The sequence below is a fragment of the Giraffa tippelskirchi genome, chromosome 10 (assembly GCF_054371585.1).
Source record: "Giraffa tippelskirchi isolate mGirTip1 chromosome 10, T2T-mGirTip1v1.2.pri, whole genome shotgun sequence".
NCBI classification, from domain to species: Eukaryota; Metazoa; Chordata; class Mammalia; order Artiodactyla; family Giraffidae; genus Giraffa; species Giraffa tippelskirchi.
This window is the reverse complement of record NC_137284.1, coordinates 56474356-56492516: the sequence shown is the minus strand read 5'-3', so window position 1 is coordinate 56492516 and position 18161 is coordinate 56474356. Positions and strand designations below refer to the sequence as shown.

Sequence of the window (18161 nt, the reverse complement as noted above, 5' to 3'; positions counted from 1 at the left end):
CTCAGTGATAAACAATCCACCTGCCAATGCAGGAAATCTGGGTTAGATTTGGGTTAGGAAAATCCCTTGGGGAAGGAATTGTCAACCCACTCCAATATTCTTGCATGGAAAATCCCATGGACAGAGGACCCTGATGGGCTATAGTCTGTGGGGTCACAAAAGAGTTAGACACGACTGAGCAACTAAGCACACACACATGCACACATACAAATTCAGATCACCTTTTAAGAAATCAGTTTGAGATGCCACATGCTTGATGGGAACCCTTCTCTTTTTAAATTGAGCTTTACAGTCAATGGTATGTTCCTTTTAACCATAAGATATGTGTCTACTAACTCTGTGATTACACAGCTCAGAAACAGGTGCCACCAGGGTACGATCTCATCCTAGCAGTGGCAGCAAAGTTGGCTGGGGATCCTCCTGGAGACGTACAACTGGTCACTTCTTGATGAAGAGGAGACCAGCTGTATCCATGGCTGTGCCCACTTCCCACTGGACATAGATGAAGTCAGAGAGGAGGAGAGGGCTGGGAGTGAAGGTGCTGTGTAGACTGTGAGCCTATATGGTGATGTGAAAGTCTGAGATTTGAAGGCTGAATCATACTTGCTCCAGTGCCAACAGTGCCTCTTCTGTGCTCGATGTGATTGGTAGGAGCTTCTTCAGGAGCAGAGGTTACATCCAAAAGCCTGGGTTATATGAGTTTTATGTGTTAGTCTGGGATGGCCTATGAGCTCCAGTATTTTTATTGGGACAAGCTGCATTTCGAAATAAAACCAGCAAAAACAAGGTCTCCTGCAACTTACCAGAATAGGATCTGTGAGAGCAGGTCAAAGTGGTCATGCAAATCTTAAAGAATGGGTTGTGGTGGCTGGACCACTCTCCACGGGAGCTGGCGAGATGGTCAAGTTCACAGCTTAGGCATTTGGATCAGTCCCCAAGGGCCTCCATTAGGATGTCTCAGCGTCCTTGTTAAGATCTCCAATTACAGTCATTTGTGTTCCAGAAGAAGAGAATGTAGAGACCTTAAATGTCTTGCTAGCGAGGTGATCCACATTTTGTGGGTTTTGCAATGCTTGTGGTCACTGCAGTCTTGTTAATCTTTGTTAGGAACTCGCCACAAAAACAAACATTCTAATCATTCCGTGAGCAGAGCGCTTTTAGTTAGCTATGTTAAAGGGTTGGGCATCGCGTTAAAGAGCTTTCTGCTGAAAAGACTCAGCTGAGACATCCCTTGGCCTGGATTCTGCTTCTAAGCCTCACAGTCTGTGTAAGCACACAGATTAGTTATCTAAACAGGGCCCTGGGCATATTGAACCCCTCTACAGCAATGCCAATGAACTACACATTCTTTGTAGCTTCAGTTTTAACTTGCTCATTTCTTCTTTTAAAGGAGAGGCAAGATATGCCTGTTGGTGACACCACTGGTACTTTGAGTAGCTTCCTTGAAATTGTTGTGGGGATGCCTGCATGCCTTTAAAGATACTCGTTTCATCCAGCAAGACAGCCTGTGTTTTCTGGTAAGATGAAAAGCAAGAAATGTAATCTCTTTAATATTCTTAATATCTCTAATAGTCTTAACAGTAATGAATAAAGCTCAACCTGGGAAACTGGGCAGCTAACTGGTCAAAGTGTCTCCCAAAGAAGTGGATATCTGACAGGTTTTTGAGAAACAAATTTAATTAAAATCTTATTCTGTAATTCTACTGCTAAATGAGTTAGAATTTCAGAATGTGTCTGAAAATGACATTGTCCTCTTACATGATATTCTCTGGAGACAATCTTTTTTTAAGATTTCACTAATTTGGATCAAGAAAAACTCATTTTCTAATATTTAAATTATAACAGTTAACTAAAAGGATCTTAGTATAGGTAGTTTCTATTTTTATTAACATTGTAATATTGTATATGTATTTTACGTCTTGGTTCCTCCATGAAGAACTAAGGTATTAATGACAATTTTAAATGTAAAAGATGAAATGCCTTGTTTCTTTGTTGTTGAAAATGCAAAGACATGCCCTTGTATGAGGATATTGGTCAAACAACCTACTAGTCTAGTCTAGTAAGAGTAGAATTTTTTCAAAATATTACTGCAAATTTTTGTTTGGGGATTTAATTCGGGGGGATTTTTGAAAATAGTCTAAAGTGATGTGGAACCAGCCCTGGTAGATTGAGTAGGTTAAAAAACTTTGCAATAATATTTTGAACAATTTTTAACTATAATAAAAAGACTAATTTTCATTTTGGCTCAAAGACTACTCTACCAAAAAAAAGTTTTGAAAATGTTTGGAGAAAGGGCAGTACCGGCAGAAGAAACAACACGTGTGTTCTCATGCATGGCTGCCTTGAAGGGGCTTTAATTTGAACTTAATGATTATGAGGTATTTGCTTACAAATCAATTGAACAACAGAATGGGAGAGATTATGTTCAAAAAAATCTGTTTATGTTTAAAAAATCTGATTATCATAGGTAAGAAGTTTCATTTCTTAAGAAAATAAAAACACATCGGTTTTGCAAATAATACCAGAGTGAAATTATTCTAAGGTCACCTCTTAGGCAAAGAATCTTAAGCACTTTTTATTTTCCAGATGGAAAAAAAGTGCCGATACACCCAACATTCTTCTCTATGCCTAAGAGATTAATTTATCACCACTCCGGGTAATATCAGTGAAAGTCATTCTGAGGTTAATCAAAAATTTTAATGCAAGGAATATATGGCATGGGAATACTGGTATATACAGGCAATGATTAACTAAAAAGTTTTCTTTATACATAAGGTAACTAAACTGTCCATTAAAAACTTGTTTAAAAAAAGCTGAAAACTTGGCAAATTCTTTTATTTAAATGAAGTTGATGTTAGTTGTCTTCAGTACTAATACATTTATCTATTATACTGCATCAAAGAAATTCTCTCTGAATATATTCATTTTTACAAGTTTAAAGTGGAAAAATAGACCTTAAAAAGCTGCATATGCTTAAGTGTACAGTTTAATGTTTTGTCGGATGTAAACATCCATGAAACCATCACCATAATCAGTACTGTGAACCCGTCTGTCACCCACCAGAGTTTCTTCTTGCCCCTTTATGAGTCCTCCATCCACAGACAGCTACTAATTCACTTTCTGTCACTATAGATTCTGTTATAAGATTTTATGTAAATGGAGTAATCCAATATCTATTCTATTTTTTCTGACTTCTTTCACTCAGCATAATTATTTTGAGATTCATCTATGTTTTTGTGTGTATCAGTATTTTATTCTCTTCTATTATTATTTATTCCTTTAACTTATTCTTACTTACTCCAGATATTCCTATTTATTTATTTAATTTCATTGTTTGGATATACCAGAGTTTGTTTACCCATTTACCTGCTGATGCTTGTTTAAGATGTTTCCAGTTTTTAATTTTTATTCATAAAGCTGCTGTGAACATTACGTACAAATCTTTGTATAAACATATGATTTCTTTTCTCTTGAGTCATAGTTAAGCATATGTTTAAATTTTTAAGAAACCGCCAGTTTTCCAAAGCAGCTGTCCTCTTTCACATCGCCACCAGCAGTGTATGAGATTTCTGGCTCCTACCTACCCTCTCAATGCTTGGTCCAGTCAACTCTTTTCAGTTTTAGCCATTCTGATGTGTGTGAAGTGATATCTCATTGTGGTTTTGATGTGCATTCCCCTTGTGGATAGCAATGTTGTACTTCTTTTCATGTTTTTATTTGGCAACCATATTTCTTCTTTTTTTTTTTAATAAATTTATTTATTTTAGTTGGGGGCTAGTTACTTTACAATATTGTAGTAGTTTTTGCTATACATTGACATGAATCAGCCATGGGTTTACATGTGTTCCCCATATATTTCTTCTTTAGTGAAGTGTCTATTCAAATTTTATTGGTTTCCATTGGATTGTTTCTCTCGTTAATTAGTCATGAGTTCTTCATATAGCTTAGACACAATTCCTTTGCTAGATATATATCTTGCAAATATTTTTGCCTAGGCTGTGGCTTGACTTACTGTTTTTGTAACTGTGTTGTTTGAAGAGCAAAACTTTAAAATTTTGATATAGTGTCATTTACTGATTTTTCCTTTTGGGTTTTGCACTTTCAGTGTTGTGTTTTAAACTCTGCCAAGTTCAAAGTCACCAAGATTTTCTCCTATGTTTTCTTCTAGAAGTTTTATAGCTTTAGCTCTGACATTTAGGATAGTGAGCCATACTGTGTTAAATTTTATACATATCGGTTAAGGGTCAAAGTGAATTTTATTTCATTTATTTCATAAGTCCACCATTTGTTCCATCACAACCTCAGTGGACTATAGTTTCCTCATTTATAAAATGGACTTACATTTTCCATCTCAAAGTTTGTTGTGTACACTAAATAAGACAATATATGTACAGTGACTAGAACCTGATAGGCACTTAATAAACATAATTTCCTTCCTCTAACCACCCCCCAAAAAAAGAACCTTAAAAAAAACTGTGGAATACTACTTACTGTGTATTAGAAAATGACTTATCACTTAGTACAGTATTTAAATAAATAAAAATATGAGCAAAGAATTCATAGACGCTTGAAAGTTTGGTGCTAGAAAGATTTTTCTTTTATTTTTTTTCAGTTAGTGGAAGGTGAAATCAAAACCTTTTTTTTTTTAATTAGTTTATTTATCTATTTTTTAACTTTACAATATTGTATTGGTTTTGCCATACACTGACATGAATCCACCATGGGTGTACATGTGTTCCCCATCCTGAACCCCCCTTCCACCTCCCTCTCCATCCCATCCCTCCAGCTCATCCCAGTGCACCAGCCCCTAGCACCCTGTATCATGCATTGAAACTGGACTGGCGATTCATTTCACATATGATAATTTACATGCTTCAGTGCCATTCTTCCATATCATTCCACCCTCACCCTCTCCCATAGAGTCCATAATACTGTTCTATTTATCTGTGTCTCTTTTGATGTCTTGCATACAGGGTTATCTTTACTGATTAACTAAATACCACATATATGAGTTAGTATAGATGCCCATCAGCAGATGAATGGATAAGGAAGCTGTGGTACATATACACAATGGAATATTATGCAGCCATTAAAAAGAATACATAGGAATCAGTTCTAATGAGGTGGATGAAACTGGAGTCTATTATACAGAGTGAAGTAAGCCAGATAGAAAGATTTTTCAAAGATTATTTCATTCAACCCTCTCCTTTCAGATGAAGGACATGAAACCTGAGGGCTGACATGACTCACACAAGGTCATTGGCCAAGATGGTCAGAGATGGGCTAGAACCCAGTCTCTTAGCCTCATCTCAACACTCACTCATCTCACTCATCATTACTTAATTGAAGGGTGGGCTGTGAACAAATTTTTCAGAGGGAAAAATCACCACATACATTGAATTAGAATAGTTTTAAAAGAGACACATAGTAATTTCCTCACAAAATTATTACTAATTACATCTAGTAGTCTGAAAGCGCTAACACATAATCTTCTATCCAACAAAACTGAATTCTTTATAGGTTGTTATTAAAAGATTTTGGAATAAGTGTTAGGAGTAAATTCATAACATTATTGAGGGCTTTTTAAATGAGTGATAAAAGCAAAGTATTTATATATTTGGCTATGTGAAAATTAAATTTTCTGCCTAGCAGAAGACTTCATAAATTAGAATTTTAAAAACTGAGATGACTCAGAAAAGAGTGGTAAGCTATATTAACAGGCAGTGAATTGATATACTTGATACATGATGAGCTGTCACAAATCAGCAGGGAGAACATGAATTCCCCAGCAGAAAATAGGCAAGTGTGTCTCAGACAAGCACACATGACCATTAAGCAGAAGGAAGGAGTCTCAACCCACTAACATTTAAAGATCACATCTGAAAACAATGAGATACATATTTACCTTAGAGACTGCAAAGGATTAAAAAGAGTAACAACACCCTACACCTTGGTGAGGATGTGGAAAAAAGGGCCCCTTTCATATATGCTGTTGCTATGAGCCTAGTATTGACACAACTTTCCTGGAGGGCAATTTGGTCATTTCTATGAAGAACTCCATAAAATGATTAACCCAGAAATGCCATTGCCATGAATTTATCTTATATGCCTACCTAAGTGCCCATTTTTATTAAGAAGTACATTATAGACTGCAATATCAAAAACAGAAACCATCAAAATGTCCACTCATCAATGAACAGTGTAAAAATAATAGAGAGAATGATGTGTTCATATGGAATGCTCTGTTTTTCTCAAAAGAATAAGCTTGCTTTAAATGTACCACCTCAAAAAGTGCCAATGACATGTTAAGTGAAAAGACAAATTGTTAAGTAAGGTGTACAGAATGATCCTACTTTGTTAATTCAGGAAAGGGGGAAATAGGTGTTTGAATATGCATGGAAAGAAGCTTTACTAGGACTCTTTAGAGAAAAGTTTCGGAAAAAGGAGAGTGTAACCTAAGCCAGAAGGAATGGTTTGGCTCCCATCACTGGGAACACACAGATGGAGCAGGCCCAAGGGGTAGCTGAAGTTGGGGGCTCAGGTAATGTCCTCATCGTCTCCCCCAACTGATTCCACCTCCCTCCTTGTTTTATCATCACTCTTTTTTATCCCAGCTGCCTCCCTCATGGAGCTCAAAAATACGGCCGCTGGCTAACTTTGGGCATCCCTGGTGGCTCAGTGGTGAAAGAATCCACCTGCAAATTCAGGAGACCTGAGTTCAATCCCTGGGTCAGGAAGATCCCCTGGAGAAGGAAATGACAACCCACTCCAGTGTTCCTGCCTGGGAAATCCCAGGACAGAGGAGCTTGGTGAGCTACAGTCCATGGGGTCGCAAAGAGTGAGACAGGACTGAGCAACTAAACAATAACAACCAGCCAACTTCAGATCTTCCCGATAGATTGGCCTGAAAGAATAAGAGAGTTTCCTGCTAGCTCTCAAAGGAATCCCAGCTAAGACTCTGACATTTACATCCCATTTCTGCTAAGCATCAAGCCCTTTCCTGAAGCAATGACTTGGGTCTGCGGCCAGTGTTCATTCTCATGGCAGCTGAAGCTCCTGATGCCATCTCTGGGAGCAGTGGGAGCACAAGAGTGGGGGCACACACCGCAGGCCAGTGATTCCCCATAGCAAGGAATCCTACTGAGCAGCCAGTGTCTACTACATGCTGGACACCTTTCATAACAACAACGTCAGGAAGCGGGTTACTCTCGTAACTGAAACATGCAGAGATTGGGACTACAGGAAATGGTATAAAAAATAAGCAGCAAACCAGGAGTCCCACATCATCCCTTATCAGATTCCCTTTTCAAGATTTAAAAGAACAAAGAGACACATACACACTTGCATATTTTTCCATTATTTTGTCAAAATGTGGCATAGGTCTTTCTTGGCAGCAAAGTAGTTAATTTCTTCTGGAAAGATGCTGGGGAATGAATTTTTATTGAAGAGGCTGATTCAACCTTTTCCCAGAGCAGAGACTCAGACTTTGTGAGATGGGGGAGGGGGTGCTCAGGCCCGGCTGAGTGCTGAGCCGGCTCTGTGTGAGCTTGTCCTGGAGGCCCCTCGGGGCAGGAAGACTAGAGGGCAAGGCCAGCCCCAGGCTTTCTGACAGCTTCTGAGCAGGCTGTAAATGTCCCCGGAATCGATTTTTCTCTCCAGAAAGCAGTCAGTGCCCTCTGTCACACTTGCTGCTGACTGTCTTCTCCCTGCCACGCCTCCCTCCCCCTAACAGCTATGTCGAAGAGAAACCAGAAATGCAAAGCCTCTCAGTTGAAGTTGTTAGTTTGGATTCCACAAATCCTGCATTTGAAAGAAATCACATAGGAGCTCTAGTGAAGTTTCTGTATTTATTACCTCTGAATAAATGGTTTATTTTGCAAATTACAGGGTAAATAAGATTGTAGGAGAGTGGGGAAGCTACTTCACTTCAAGCACCCTTCACTATTTCAGAAACATCCATCAATCGGTAATCAACTGATAAACCTGTGACTAATTATAAATCACTGCTGTCTAATTTTTTTTTAAAAATTCTCTTCTACTGGAAACTATAGCCTGATTCCTCATTTCTGTGAATATCCTCAAAAGTAATTAAACAAAGTGAAGTTCAGAATGTTTTACTAATTCAGATTACAGGAGAGATTTTTATTGTATTATAGTTAAGACCCTGATGTGAGATGTCTGATATCAGATGTGCTATCTGGCATAGTTACAGTGGTTAAGACTCCTTTTTGAAAGGTTTACCAACTTTCATGTATATATAGATATAAACACACACATATATACATAATTTTATTTATTTATTTTTTAGCTGTGCTCGGTCTTCATTGCTGCATAGGCTTTTCTCTGGGGAAGTGGGGGCTACTCTCTCGTTGCGATTCGAGGGCTTCTCACTGCAGTGGCTTCTCTTGTTTAAGAGCACGGTCTCTAGGGCGAGTGGGCTTCAGAAGTTGCAGCATGTGGGCTCTGTAGTTGCAATTCCCGGACCCTTGAGCACAGGCTCAACAGTTGTGGGACACCGGCTCAGTTGCTCTGCAGCATGTGGGATCCTCCAGGACCAGGGATTGAACCTGTGTCTCCTGCACTGGCAGGCGGATTCTTTACCACTGAGCCATCAGTGAAGCCCTAATTAAGACTTTTGAGTCAGGGCTGATTCAAGTTCAGGTTCTATCATTTAATGCCATCTTGGGCAAGTTGCTTGCTTCTTTGAGCCTCCGCTTTCTCATCTGTATAATTGGATAACCATACCGGCCTTATGGAATTACTGTGAGAATTCAGTGGGAAGCTTGGGACATAGTAATCCATCAATAAATACAGTAAGTCCCCTACATACGAATGAGTTCCATTCCAAGAGGGTATTTTAAGCCCAATTTGTTCACAGCAACAAAGTCAGCCTAGGCACCCAATAATTGGCTATATAGTGCTGTACTGTAATACTGTATAAGAACAAGCGATGTCTACCATCTTTTCACCTCATCCAACTCAATTATTTCACTGTTGTTTCCATTATTGTCACTTGGCACTTCTTAGCAGTAGCAGCTACATCATCTCTACTTTTACACTTGCTTCCAGATATCTTGGGCTGAAATAAAGATACTGAAATACTGCGCTCTATATAGTACTTTATCCAGTAGTCATGTATGGATGTGAGAGCTGAACCATAAAGAAGACTGAGTGCAGAAGAATTGATGCTTTTGAACTGTGGTGCTGGAGAAGACCCTTAAGGGTCCATTGGGCAGCAAGGAGATCAAACCAGTCAATCCTAAAGGAAATCAACACTGAATATTCATTGGAAGGACTGATGCTGAAGCTGATGCTCCAATACTTTGGCCATGTGATGCAAAGAACCGACTCATTGGAAAAGACCCTGATGCTGGGAAAGATTGAAGGTGGGAGGAGAAGGGGACGACAGAGGATGAGATGGTTGGATGGCATCATCGACTCAGTGAGTTTGAGCAAACTCCGGGAGATAGTGAAGGACAGGAAAGCGTGGCATGCTGCAGTCCATGGGGTCACAAACAGTTGGACACAACTGAGCAGCTGAACAATACAGTACTGTACAGTAAGCATACATGTGACAACGTCTGCCAGGCAGGCGAACTAACTTACGTGAATGAATATGCAAATGCATGTTCACATCTTTGAAAGTTTGCAACTTGAAGGCTCGTATATAGGGGACTTTCTGTATTAACTTGAGTTTTTAATCTTTTTAGTCATATGTTGTGTTTTAAATGTAACTGACTCCCCTAGGTTCCCAGGACATTTCCTTTTCAAAGTTTTGGTTTAGTGAGAACAGAATAGGGCTGGCCCTAAGCACATGTTGGCCAAGTGGTTCAACTGTTCAGTACAACAGGTCATGTAGTATCTGAGGGGAGGAAGTCTGTCATCTGAATCATTATGTCAACTGTTCAGTTCATTGATTTTGTAGGATTTGTGGATTCTTTCCTCAAGAGAACAACCTTCCCTGCTATGTTTTACCTTTCCACTAGCAAACAAAGGAACAAATAAACAAATAAACAGGCAATCAAAATTCTTCTCCTCCATAGAGTTAGGCAGTATTTTGATCTATTCAGCCTTGGAGAAGTTCACCAGCATAGATGGTTTCCATTTTGACAACATCCTAGTGTATAGCACATGCAAGCAGTGTTTACCCACAGACCCAATTTCCCAGCTGAGTGGTGAGATGGGAAATTGTGAGGCAGGTCAAGCAACTGTAATTTTGAAGTACAGAGATTGGCTCTTCAAATGAAACATTCCACTAAAAGTTTACAGAAAGCTCACTAATACTCTTTGCATTTGAAAAATCATCTCTTTTCTTCTTTTTCCTTCTGTTTGTTTTGGGTTTACTCTTCCATTTCTAGTTTCCTAAGGTGGAAGGTTAGTTATTGATTTGAGGTCTTTCTTTTTAAATATAGGTCTTTAGAGCTATAAAATCTTCTTCTAAGCACTGACTTAGCTGTCTCTCATAGTTTTCAACATGATGTATACTTTTTCAAAACAGTTTCTACTTTCCCTTGACCCCACTGGCTTTTTGGGAAAATGTGTTTTAAAATTTTCCATCTAGTTGTGAATTTTCCAAATCTTCTCCTAATATTTTTTCTGCTTTAATTACACTGCAGTCAGAGAATATGCTGTGTATGACTTCAGTCCTCTCTAAAGTATTGAGACTTGTTTATGGCTAACATATGGTCTATCCTGGAGACTGTTCCATGTGACTTTGAGAAGAATGTGCATTTTGTTGCTATTGATTGGAATGTTCTATAGATGTCTGGTAGGTCTAGTTAGTTAGTTTATAGTGTTGGTCAAGTCTTCCATTTTGGTATTGACCTTCTGCCTATTCTCTCCTTTATTGGAAGTGGAATGTTGAGGCCTCCCCAGCTATGATTATTGAATTTTCTATTTCACCCTTCAGTTCTGTCTGTATTTGCTTATGTGCTTTGGTGTTCTACTGTCAGATGCATTTATGTTTATAATTGTTATATCTTCCTGACAGATTGACCATAGATTAAAACTTTTATACTATTTTTTATCCCTGTTAACAGTCTTTGTCTTAAAGTCTATTTTTTCTGATATTAATATAGCTACTTCAGCTCTGCATTTGTTATTGCTTGCATGGTATATTTTTTCCATCTTTTTTGCCTTCAGTCTGTTTGTATTCTTGAATATAAAGTATGTTTTTTGTAGGCACAAGTAGTTGGATATTTTTTTAAACCCATTCTACCAATCTCTAGCTTTTAAGTGTTTAATCTATTTACATTTAACATAATTACTGACAAATTAAGATTTACAGTTGCCACTTTTTATTTTTTTTCTATGTCTGATCTTATATATTCCTTGCTCAATCTATCACTGCCTTCTTTTGTATTAAATAGATGTTTTTAGTGTGCCATTGTTGTTTATTTTACTATATTTTGGGAGTTAGTTTCTTAGTGGTTGTCCTGAGGATTACAATAAACATCTTAACTTAAAATAGTCTAGTTTAGGTTAATACCAGCCTAATTTTAACAGCATAAAACTTTGCTCCAATACAGCTCCATTTCAACTCTCAACCCTTCCTGGGTCAGAACAGCTTTTGGAGGGATACTCATTGTCTCCTTTCTGCTGTTTACCATTGGTTATGTCTCACTTTAACTAATGGGTATGTCTTAAAGAATTCCTAATTTGTAGTTAGGGGTTAAATGAAGGGATAAAGTAACCACGTTGCTAGTTAAGCAGGGAACATGACACCTCCATTTCACACAGGAGGTTTTGAAGGAGGCATCCGCATTCACTGGGCATTCTCAGTTTTCATTTGGCAGCTCACAAAATGATTTTATGTGCAACTGTAAAACTGTTTCCCACAGTGCTTTAAACAAACTATAATGCATTTTCAAATACAAAGGGCTATAGGGAGATTTCCTGACAGGCTTGAATAAAGGTGGGAATTTCCATTTTTTATGAGATTTTTAAGCACTGAGTCTAAGGCAGCAGCAGCTCACTCTTGCTAGCTATGAGTGCACTGTGTAATTCCCAAGCTGAGGAGGGCAAATGAGCATTGTAGAGAATGCAAATTGAAAAAAAGAAATACATTTACAATTCATGTGTCACAGAAACAATTGTTCAAGTTTTATCATCAGGAGATGAGAAAGGCAAATCAACATATATATATGTTTATAGCCATACATTTATATAATGTATAGCACATTTCTTTGTATTTCAATGATATTTGGCCATGGGCTGTAATAGAAAGTGTGGCTGGTATATAGTAGTTTCTATATGGTCTTTCAAATCATGTGTATCAGTACAATTCAAAATAGCTTGCTTATTTGCTTGATTGGTGCTGATGTTAGGTGGATCTGAACTTGAGTCATGGTGTTGCCACTTACTCCTGTGTGACTTGGTACTTCATCTCTCAATCATTTAATCTCTTTATGCCTCAATTTCTTCAACTAAAACAAAAGACTTAAGTTTGGTACCCACCTCATGGGGCTATTGAGAGGATAAATCAATGGGATTAGTTACTGCTAATAATATGTGCTAATTAAAAATAATAATAGAAACGATTTTGAGCACCTGCTACGTGCAAACTAATGTAAATGGTTTGATAAGTGGTAGATGGAATATACTGAATCCATGTGATTCAAATATGCTTCAAGGTAAGTCTGAGAAACAAGAAGTAATGACATAAAGAATGCTGACATAGAGCAAATCTCAGTGGAATTTCTAGGGGAATTGGGAGCAATAGGATTAAAGTAGAAATTGCATTGGCATTGTAATGTATCTACTTACCATTTCAACATAGCTATTTTTGGGGGGCAATTTTTCACTACACTTGTACTTTCTTCAATACCCTAAGAAGTTCTATTAATATCGATCGGTCTTTGAGTTCAATAATAAATTATCTTCATTTTGACAATTAAAGGTATTTTTAAATTATATATATAAATCATATAATGTAAAATAATATAAAGTAATTAATATAAAATAGATATGAGTAAAGTAAATTATGTTTTAAATGGTTCTGAATGAACTTTACACTTTCTAGTCATCACATTTCATTCATTTCACTTCTTACTTAAACAATATTTCTGTCTATTATCTGTCAACTCAGATCCTATCCTGTCTTTTAGAATCATCACCAATACCACTTCTTCTCTGACACTTTTTGACAAATCTGGCTTTTCAGCTGGAACTTAGAGCTCAGCAAGGTTTATACTTTTTTTTTCAGAGATGGAAAAGTGGCCATTTAGAAGTAGTTTTTGGTTTGTCTCTACAGTAAGAGGAAAAATTCACCTTTATAGGAAGAGTTTTTACTTGGAGAAAGCACTCTAACATGCTTTTTGGTGATGCAGAAGTAAAGCCAAAATGCTACTCTGGAATGGGGACACTAGGGGCCATAAGTAGCCAAACTACCTTGCACAAAGATGTCAATATTTACTTTACCATGGAAAGAGTTACATCTCCAATAAATTAGCTTTTGCCACAATAATGGTGCACAACAAAAACCCTCAAAATGCAGTGACTGAAACAGAAGTTGTTTTGTTTTTTTTTTTCCACAGATCTGAGTCAGCTGGGTTGGATTTGCTTCACACTGCAGATCTGCCACTCTGGGTCTTTCCCTTGTGTCTTTCATCTTCTCTAGTCCCATTGGGCTCGTCTGGATACATTCTTATGGTGATGGCAAAGGCACATCAAGCGGCAAGCCCAACCATATGAACACTTTCCAAGCTGATTTTTGCATTGCAGCTGCTAACATCCTTCAACTCCAAACAAAACACATGGAGGACCCCAAGTCAAGAGGCAGGGACTTTAATAAGAGGGAATGCAAAGCTATAAGGCAGAGGGTATGGATAAAGGAAGAGGCGAAGAACTGGGTCCAATAACTCAATCTATCAGACACTGCCATGAAGAAAGACATCAGTTGAAATTGAGGGAAGGGTTTGGGATTTGGAATTCCACTTGCTGGACCAGGGAAAGGAAAACAGAAGGCGAACAATCTTCACAGTGTAGGAACAGGCAGTAATTGATGAGAGAGTTGGCTGTGGCCATTTTGTGATACTCAAGTTGCTTGGTAGGGTTCCTTAAGTGTTACTGCATGATAGTAGCTGAGTTGGGAAAGTTGAGACAGGCCCATGAACAAAGCAAAGTCAGGAACATTGAACTGGCAATCCAGTTTTGGAATGATTGTAGAATCCGTCTACAATACGATGCATGGCCATGAAGGCAAGCAACAATGAGAGGGAATTGTGGGAAATACGAGTTTTCCTCCAGGGTTTTTAGAAATAGTCTTTGTGGGCAGCCCTGGAGAACAGTGAACTTTCTGCTAATATTGGCACGTAGAGTCTGCTCTTTGAGATATCACAGTTGTGTAATAACTGTGAAGCAAGATATAATTAAGTCTGCCTGATTCAAGCAGGTTTACCAGTGATATTATTAATTATAACTTGTCTGTTTTAGATTAGACTAGGTTTTGGTTCACTTCCTGGACCTCTTAGCCCAAACTCGTTTATTTAGATACAAAAGTTACATTTTCCTGTAGGCTTAAGTCATACATCTCATGATCACTTATATCTCTGGTCATTTACTCAGCCCATACTTAGGAAACCTAAGCTATATACAAGATAAACAGCTGTGTAAAACAAAGTTTCTAATTTTAAATTATCACTGCAAATAAAGTGATAACACGATAAGACAGATGATACAAAGTCTATAAATATTTTGAAGAGAGAGGCACTATTCAGTGAAAATCTTGACCTATAAAAGTCTAAAACAAACCTGATCACGGTAACAAATCTCTTAATGTTTTTAAATGGACTGTGACAACCAGTAAGTAGCTGGCTCAGCATTCAGAATGTTAAGTACGTAAGCTAAACATATATCATCTAAATGTTAGAATCCATCATGGGACTCCCAATGAATAATATACCACAGAAACTCAAAGCAATTAAATATGCCCATTCGCTTATGTGTGCGAATGGAATGGTTTCTTCAGTCTTGCCGTCTTCCCAACTCAGGGATCAAACCTGCATCTCTTACATCTCCAGCATTGGCAGACAGGTTCTTTACCACTAGGGCCATCTGGGAAGCCCCCATTCACTTATATATTTGTTCAGAAAGTAATCACAGAGCTCTTATTATGTGCCAGACACTCACCAAGGAAATAGCAATGAGCAAAGCAGACCGGAGTTCTGTCTTCCTTCCAGTTGGCTGAGAGAGGAGAGACAAAAATCAGCCAACAAACAAATAAAATGAACAAATCCATCCTAGAAAAAACAAATCCTTTATTCTGATCAAGACATGTCCCAGCATCTCTACCCATCCTCAAGTCAATGAACTTACTACTTGGACTGTGGCTGGATGCTCCCTCTTTGCGTTCCTCGCTCACAGATACAGCTCATCTTCAACCTTGCCCAGACACGCCTGCAGCTTGTTTCCTTTTGTGTTTCCTGAACTGTATTTCCTCTGCTCTTGCCAAATAAACTCAATTTCTGGTTATTTCAAGCTTGTCTCAGTTTACCTCTTTATTTAGGTTGCCTCTGGATAAATGAGGCTTCCCTGATGGCTGCCTGCTAATGCAGGAGACCCAGGTTTGATCCCTGGGTTGGGAGGATCCCCCGGATAAATGATTTTAAACTTTTCGTAGTGCCTTGAACAAAGTGGGCATTCTACAAATAGTCGTTAAAGGAATGAATGAATGATTGATTACATAATTCCATAGCTCAGTGAAGAAATGCTCAAATAAAACATAGGACAGTAATAAATAACTCCAAATGTTATCAATTGTTCAAGATTTATTTTTGCAACCTAAGGGTATGGTCATACTAGTTTCTGTCTTATACCAGATTCCCTGGCTTCATCCCACTATTTAGGGCCAACTCCATTAAGCTGAAACAGGAGGTTTAAACTAAAACATGTTAAATGAAAATCCATAGCACTTTAAGGGGGTTCCCTAGTGGCTCAGATGGTAAAGAATCTGCTTGCAATGCAGGAGACCTGAGTTCGATCCCTGGATCGGGAAGATTCCCTGGAGAAGGGAATGGCAACTCACTCCAGTATTCTTGCCTGGACAATTCCATGGACAGAGGAGCCTGGCAAGCTACAGTCCATGGGGTCGAAAAGAGTTGGACATGAGTGAGAGACTAATGCATAGCACTTTAAAGAAAAGTCCTTTCTCTGGCAGGCAAACAATTTAAGAGTGTTAATTGGAACAAATTTTATATTGCAATCTTTTGTCACATTATAAAATAATCCCTAACCAACTGCAGGGATTCTGTCACCGAGAAGTCATTGCTGTTGGCAAAATTTTGGTGAAAAGAGAACACTAGTTGTGTTCTATTGTTTAAGGGAATTGAATTGAGTCTCGCATGTGTGTAAAAAGATGACAGATTCTAAAAAAATGTATGTACAGTTTAAAACTCAGTTATTCCCAACTGAAGTTGGCAAAATGGTAGCCTAAGGGATTAGTCAATTTGTAATCTACCATTCACAGATGCATTAACTGTATAAAGAAAAGGCATAATCTTAACGTGTAGGACTTCCCTGGTGACTCAGACGGTACAGCGTCTGCCTACAATGTGGGAGACCCGGGTTCAATTCCTGGGTTGGGAAGATCTCCTGGAGAAGGAAATGGCAACCCACTCCAGTACTCTTGCCTGAAAAACCCCATGGACAGAGGAGCCTGGTTGGCTACAGTCCATGGGGTTGCAAAGAGTCAGACACGACTGAACGACTTCACTTTCGCTTTCTCTTAATGTGTTAGATCCCAATAAGTTTTGAATATTGATTTAATACCAGATCCTCTGATTGCAATTCAACCAAGTTAGAATTCTATACCAGTGTCCTCCTGCTCTCAAGAGCCAATTGTTCAATTTTCAGGAATTTTGTGAACCAGTTGTGAAAACACCTATTATTATTAACAAGATTATAAAAACTTACAGATAAACATAAAGGAAATAAGTATTCAAAACTCATCATCATTTCCTAGTAATTTGATTGTATTTTACTGTTATTTATGCTCTTGAGGTTATTTATGTCTATTGTATCTGGAAGAAATATATATATCTATGTACACACACAGGCTTTCCTGATAGCTCAGTTGATAAAGAATCTGCCTGCAATGCAGGAGACCCCAGTTGGATTCCTGGGTCGGAAATATGGGTAGATCCCCTGGAGAAGGGATAGGCTACCCACTCCAGTATTCTTGGGCTTCCCTTGTGGCTCAGCTGGTAAAGAATTCGCCTGCAATGCAGGAGACCTGGGTTTGATCCCCGGGTTGGAAGATCCCCTGGAGAAGGGAAAGACTACCCACTCAAGTATTCTGGCCTGGAGAAACCCATGGACTGTATAGTCTATGGGGTCGCAAAGAGTTGGACACGACTGAGCGACTTTCACACTATTCATTATGTGTGTATACATACTTGTGTGTGTGTGTGTGTGTGTGTGTGTGTGTGTGTGTGTGTGTGTAATGGGATGTTAATGAACAGCTTTTTAAATTCCATGTTCAGTGATGTCACCCTGACAGTGGCCATGGTGGGAGGATTTATCCCATGGAAATTAGACAACACTATAAGTCAGGGCTTAATTTATTATTGTTTTCTTGATTGTCCAGACAGAGAAAGTGATGGAGAAGTAATGACATACAATAAACTTAAAAGTGTGTCCAAGAAGTGTATTGGAGAGCCAGTTGGTAGACCCTTACCAGTACTCTCTGAAGCTGAAGCTAGGGATTCGGATTTTGGGTGCATTAACCTAGAAGTCCTATGCCCTGTGTCAGGGTCCATTCTGTAACAGTGAAGGTCCTGACCTTGGGATAGAAGACCACGCTTGGTTGGGAGTTAGTATTCATCAGAGCTCATCTTCTCTTATAATTAAATGTTAAGCCTGTTCCTCAGCTTTTTATATCTTTCCACTGCAGGAAATGGGAGATTCTTCGTATGCTACCAGGAAGACTCCCTTTGGCTTTCAAACTTGACTTTTAATTGCTGAGTAATTGCTGTTAGCATGTTTTAAAAAATCTTTTCCCAGAGTGTTAACTGATCTTAGCAATAAATCACCACTCAATTCCAAAGTCCTTATAGATATGATTTCTCCCATACTTCTCAAATGCCTCTACAATGTACCAACTAATGCCTTTTTTTTTACTAGCATACAATCCTGATTTACCACCAATAAATTGCTACCTAGTG

At 38.4% G+C, this 18161-nt stretch overlaps 1 pseudogene across 1 annotated transcript; it reads left to right on the top strand.

Moving 5' to 3' along the window:
* The first annotated feature begins 726 nt into the window (after window positions 1–726).
* On the top strand, window positions 727–15477 carry LOC145522601 (magnesium transporter NIPA2 pseudogene; annotated as a pseudogene). Its single transcript, XR_014066053.1, has 2 exons — window positions 727–1517; window positions 13536–15477. The product of XR_014066053.1 is annotated as a magnesium transporter NIPA2 pseudogene (transcript).
* The last annotated feature ends 2684 nt before the right edge of the window (window positions 15478–18161 follow it).